The sequence below is a fragment of the Panicum virgatum genome, chromosome 7N, assembly GCF_016808335.1.
Source record: "Panicum virgatum strain AP13 chromosome 7N, P.virgatum_v5, whole genome shotgun sequence".
Taxonomy (NCBI): domain Eukaryota; kingdom Viridiplantae; phylum Streptophyta; class Magnoliopsida; order Poales; family Poaceae; genus Panicum; species Panicum virgatum.
The window spans coordinates 150,995-157,500 of NC_053151.1; the positions used below are offsets into that span (position 1 = coordinate 150,995).

At 44.0% G+C, this 6,506-nt stretch overlaps 1 pseudogene; it reads right to left on the reverse strand.

Moving 5' to 3' along the window:
* Window positions 1–516: 516 nt before the first annotated feature.
* LOC120681678 lies at window positions 517–3,561 on the reverse strand (annotated as a pseudogene).
* Between the last annotated feature and the right edge of the window lie 2,945 nt (window positions 3,562–6,506).

Genomic DNA, 6,506 nt, shown 5'->3' on the forward strand with positions numbered 1-6,506 from the left:
TCCTCTTCTTACGAATGTCATAGGGTACATATTTATAGTCCGTAGACTTGGAACACAATCTAAACTGATACGTCCATATCAGACTCTATCCCTAACCGAATCAAACTAAATCTAAAGATACAAGCCTTCTTTAATTTCTACGCTAATCCCAACTTGCTCGTGACCCATTAATTAAACCTGTTAATTTATGGTGATAACACATGCCCCCTGGTTTTGGCAATGATAATTCCAAAACCATTCCTCTGCCTCATCTTCTGGCCGATATCCATTAAAGCGCACTATACCCTCCATGGAAGATGCAACATCTCTTCGGTTGGCTCCTCGTGAAATGTGGAAGTGCCGATCCATCTTTCATCCTCTGGCCTTTTTAACCTCATCCTGAATCGACTCCCTCTTCACCACAAACTCACTTTCTTCTCTCAGCCAACAGTACAGAGCACCCAATCTTCCTGTAGCCATGGCGATCTCTTCCTCCTCTGGCTCCAACTCCATCGACTCCACCTCTTCCCCCTCTTCCTCTTCCCCTTCTTCCTCAAGCCTCTCTGCCTCCTCCATCAACTCCATCCCCGAGAGCAGAGAGCCGACGCCGGAGTACGATCCGACGGCGGTGCACGAAGCGCTTGTTCCTCTGCATTGGGATGCAGAGGAGTTTGATTTTGGGGTCGTCTCCGACGACGATGAACCCCAAACGGACGGAGAACACCTCCGGCTCCTATTCCAGAAGGAGATGGAGGAGAGCAACGACGACCGCTTCTCCTGGGATGGAGTCGACTCCTCCTCGAAAAAGGAGATCGACTCCTCCTCCGATAGCGACACAGCGGCCGGGAAGGCCCTCGGCTTCCTCGGGTTTTCCGAGGAAGAATCCGAAGAAGATGACGATGGCGACAGCAGCTACAGCAGTGGCGAGGACGCCAGCAACGGCAGCAGCGTTGGCGGGAGCAACGACCTTGCCGCATACCTTCACAATGAGTATAGCCATCACCAATGAATTTTACTCCCTTCACAACTGGACACTCACAAACTCTTCCACGGAAAGTATCCTGCATATTCATCGAACAATTATTATATACATATATTAAACACTTAAAACAGAACAAACTGGAAATCCAAATTTTCAAGAGAAACCTAACACTACAGGAGGTACCTTGCATGCAGTGATGTTAGCAGCCTTATCTTGCCAACAGCCACCATTGTTCTCGAGGCACTCATTTGTTTGTATATCTAAGGTTATAAAAAAAAATACATAAGAGCATACTACATGCAAGTTACAATTGGTGAAGTGCAAGCATCATAAATGCAGTAAAAATGGAAAAACTAGGGAAATCAATGCACCAACCTTCACTCAAGCAAACAACTGGCTCAGTAGTTTCCCGAAAACTAGCACAAAGTGCTTTAAGAACTGCTCCTTTGTCAAGCTTCCCTGAGAAACATAGACATCAGGTAAGTTCATCTGGAAATCTCAACACAACAGGGGCAAAGCCAGCCGAGAACGCCGCCTGGGTCAGCTTCATTGCACGCCGGGGTCGGCTTCATTGTGGAACAATGTGAAACAGTGTTTACCACTGATTTTGCAAAAAATCGTCGGGGTCGGCGGACCCTAATGCCTAGCTGCAGCTTCGCCCCTGCACACTTTTTATCATAATTTACAGGATAGAATAGCACATACCTCTGTATTGTCTATTGTTGATTACAAGCGTTAGTAAGATGGTGACATCACCACAAGAGTCCTTGCCAATCTATACAATGTGATGGATGGTGATGTATTCAGATTAACAATAGGATGAACAGAAAAGATCACGTGTTCACATTGAAGTACTAACCTGTGCATCTCGTTCGGCTTTCAAAAGAGGGTTTTCTTCATCAGCATCTGGATCACCAATACATTTATCTATTGCTTTATGATCAAGGCCTGTGAATTATAAAGAGGTTCAGTACAAATACTGCAGCTTGCCACAGAACATAGCAAAACAGAAGCAAATACAAAACATACCAAATGACTTGATAACTCCATCAGCGCACTCCTTTGTGTACTTCTTTTCCTTCATTGGGCACCGAATCGCAAAATCAGTAACATAGTCCCACCCTAACCAAGGCTTCTTGTGCTCCTTAGCAACCTTAAACACACAAACTTGGCGCAAATTCTGGACCACCACATCTTTCCCATCATATCCTTTGCTAAAATCATGTTCTGGATCAGGTGCACAATATCTACCATGATTGATGCACTGGGATTTGCACTGCTTGCTCAGAATGAAGGCCTCTGGGCAATACCAGGTTATATAATGAGGAGTGAACTGTGTGCAGCCTTTCTTCTCAAGTACCTGCGCTACCCCTTTGAAGCACTTGACAAAATCAATCTGGTTGTCGCATTTTGGGCCACATTCATCATTACTGTTGGTCCAAAACTCATACTCAACATGCTCATCAGGATGGGGCAGAGCCTCCCTCCAATCCAAATTCACATTGATCATATCACCATTATCAATTGCCTTTTTGAGCCTATCCCCAAAGCTCTTGGTTATTAGTGCTGAAGGGATAGTGATGTTCTCTAAATAATTTGCCCTCCCACTTTCCTCAGGGGTGTCCATTGTAATTAGAGGTTCATCCTTGTCGTCAGCAACAAGGATTGCTGCTGCTCCTGCATTCTGTGCATTCCACGCCTTCTTTATGAAGTAGCAATCTGAGTGCAAGAAAATCCATATTATGCAATCCATTATGCATTTAACTAAGCAGATATAGTGCGACATCTTAGAATAGACAAAAAAGAGTGTTATATAAACAACATTGGTTGAAAGTAAAATCAATGTAGCATCACGGAAAATTGACAGGACAGTGACATAAATACTGCATAATGCTAGAGTAGTGGACTGTGAATTAAGTTCCCTTGCTATGCATATCAAGTCATGGTTTGGTGGTAGTATACTTTTATACAACTGGGTCAATGAGTATTAAACTTAATCACATCATCATATGACAACATGATCTAATCTTCTAGTACCCACCAAACCAGAGACCACACGACTAAAAAAAGAATTGCCCACCTGACGTCAATCTTTCAACATCAGTAGATCCACTCAAACTAGCTGCCATGTCTTGTAAAGCGTACTAGGTAACAGGGACTAACTAAGTAACTATCCAATCCAACGGAATGGGGCAGAAAGTAAAATCGTAAGTCCACACGCAGATGACCTAACAGAGACCAAGTGGTACTACCACAGTGGCAAGGAGAAGAAGCAATCTTGTAATTTTGCTCACCTCCCCTGTCTACGAGCAGGAAAGTGGGGAATGCTCCCGGCTTGGCCTTGTAGGAGATGTCGAAATCGTCGAAGCTCTTGCAGGCCTTCTTGTTGGCCTTGGGGTAGGCGACGAAGCCGACCATGGTGCTGCCGTACTGGGGGACGCCGAAGTTGCCAATGGCGCACTCGTAGGTGCCCTTGAGGTCATCCGGCGCCGTCACCTTGAGGCTGTTCTTCTCCACCAGAACCTCTCGTGGCAGCAGCCCAGCAGGAACACTGCCCACACCAGCAACTGCAGCATCCCGCCGGCGGATCGGAACCCCATGCTCCGATCCACGGCCGCACTTTGCAATTGGGATAAGATCAATCTTTGCGGCTGTGCGGGCGAAAAAAGCATCGAAAATGGTGGCGTATAGAGGAAAGATTGGGTTTTTGACGGCCGCGGGAAGGGCGTTGAAGCGAGTTCTACACTACTCGGATGAAAGCCAGGGGTTGGAGTGGGAGAGATTTTTCGTATCAGGGCCTCAGGGGTGTTTTCCTATTGTGGGGAGGAGAAAGAGGGAGAGAGGCTCGCAAGGAGACGGAAGGACGCGCTATGTAGAAGCCTCGTGGCGAACCCGCACCAGAAGAACACGTGACCACCAGACCCAAACCATCAAGTTAACATGTGTTTTTTTCCTCACATTTGCATCTTCAAAGAAAAGAGACAAAAACATAACATTAGATAATCAAAGCTCAAATGGCATGCGACTGGAAAATTCGAAATTATAACCTTGAATGATACTCTGTAAGCATGAGATTAGAAACAACGAATTTGTAATTTTTTCCTTTTCACGAGACACAAGAAAGCAAATTGTGCTTTGAGTAAAACAATACTATAGCCTTTGTCTCCGTACCTTTTAATTGCACATATGCTTATGCAAACTCTTAAGAAATAATTGGTGCCACGTGTTATACTTGGGCCGTATTAAAAGCAGTGAGGCCTAGCATGCGCATTTCTTGGGCCCTTTCTTCAATCGAAATAAGCCAATTGACCTGTTTGATCCCAAGTTTACCAGGCCCAAATTATAGGTACAGAACATGTTGGGTCGATGCATGTTCTGTGTTGGGAAAACTTAAATTGACAGACGTCCTGATTCAATTTCATGCCAGTTATCCCTTTTCATGTTTTGTCATGGGAAAAATAATTTGTTCTTTTTGTAGCTGATTCTTAGGTCCGGTTTGGTATGGCTCCAGCTCGGCAGTTGCTGCAGGAGCTGCATCAAACGGGGTGCTCCATCCGCAGCTCCGGTAGTACCGTATTGGGAGAGCTGGAGCTCTTTTTAGAGGTACTCCACCAAAACCATAAAACGTGGCTCCAACGGCTCCGGCTCCGGCTCCGCTTGCTGGAGGAGCCTTCCCAAACACCCTATGCTACTTTTCTTTATTTCTTCGGAGAGAGTGAGAGTGAAAATAAATATACAAAATTATCCTTTAATTACATGCTAATTTCTCAGCACGTGATGAGAAACCAAAAAGGGAATAGTTGATTCGTACTTTTACATGAATTTTATCTCGTGTTGGCACGTGCGTATGTCTTGAAAACTGATAATTTGTTTCTCTGTTGTGCAAGTGTTAGGTGTACTGCACAATGATCGTTTAATATAATACAGAACATGATGGTAGGGCCTAGCAAGTATATTGGTGTTCTTCGACCTGCATTACTAGCTACCTTGGCCAATATTTGCATTGTATCATAAAAATAACTGAACAATCAAGTTTCCACTTCCTGGTGTATAAAAAAAACTGCATGACTCAATTTCTCATATGTCATTCCGGAAATGGGTTTAGCTACTTTCGCTCTGTTCGGCTGGCTGCGGCTGGTGGCTAGTGCTGATTTGCTGTAAGAGAAAACTATTGTTGGCTAGCTGGTGGCTGATGCTGATTTGGTGTGAGAGAAAAATACTGTTGATGGTTGATAGCACAACAGAGCGTTTGCCATATGAGAAACTAAACAGTGATGATGTAATAATATATTGTCCTTTTTTGTAGTGTGGATGACTACTGGAAGCAACATGGGTTTGGATAGTCCAATGACTGACGCTAGCTAATTGCATTCCATATGCATATTCAGTGTGAAACACTAAAACTAAACTATACGGCTGCATCGTCGGAAATTGAAGGACCCGTGCATCGATATATTTGCCACGCTTCTGTCCACACGCGTCCTAGCTTATTGTGTGGTTAATTTACCGTTAGTCAAAATCTTTAATTGCTTCTTTAATATTAGCAGGTTATACATGAATTCGACATGTATTAATGGTACAAATAAAATTGTTTGGGAATATTTGAATATGTAGGTACAAAATTCCCCAGAAAAAAGTACAATAATCCACAAACATCAGCACGCTAGAATTTGAACTATGCATATTTGGGCACTTCAAATGAAAATTTTATCAGCTAAAAGTTGTAGATTTGGTTTTATACTATTAACTTTCTTTGTTTCGATTTGTTCAGTATGCAGAAATCATGAAAAGTTGAAGTATGTTCTTATACTTGGAAGCATGAGATTTTAAATGCAAATTAAGTGTGATCCTGGAGTATATTTAAGGAAGATTTGGAGTGTTTGAAGTGCTTTGCACTTAATTTTAGGTTTGGCCTGTTTGAACTGGCTCAGCTAGCTTTGCAGAGCTCATATCTGGCTCAGAACAGCCTGGCTGGCCCACTTTTGATTCGGACATGCAAGTTGCAACATTTCTGCAATTTTGACATTAGGAGTGATGCTTAACTTTGACATCAAATGGTGTTTGTCATGCTTACGCGCGGTCAAAGGTGCAACTCCAATCAGAGGCTTCGCGGATCCTTCACTAGATTTGCTCTCTTGGCCCTTTTCCTCCTTTTGTTTTATTACAGTTTGAATATATCGTTTGTCCTTCCATAATTTGTTCATTATTATTTATACTAGTAGTCTAGAAGGATCATCACCAGTCATCACTTGTTTTCCACACGCGATACACACCGCTTTTGTTCTGCGTTGCGGTACACACATATGAGTACTTCGATTATCTTTGTAGCACGCGATACTCACTGAGGTTGGCGACGGCCGGCCACACCGTGGTTTTCGGCCAGGCTAAACTTCGGTTGGCCGGTGTGGGCTTCGTGTTCTTGGGGATTCCGACGTACGGTCATGTGGCTTTGAACTCATTTCTCAAGTTTGGGCAAGGGGGGCTCGTAGAATGGTCTCGGCGAGGGCCTGCTCTCGTTTCCTGCGTTTGGCCTTGGGGATTCCGA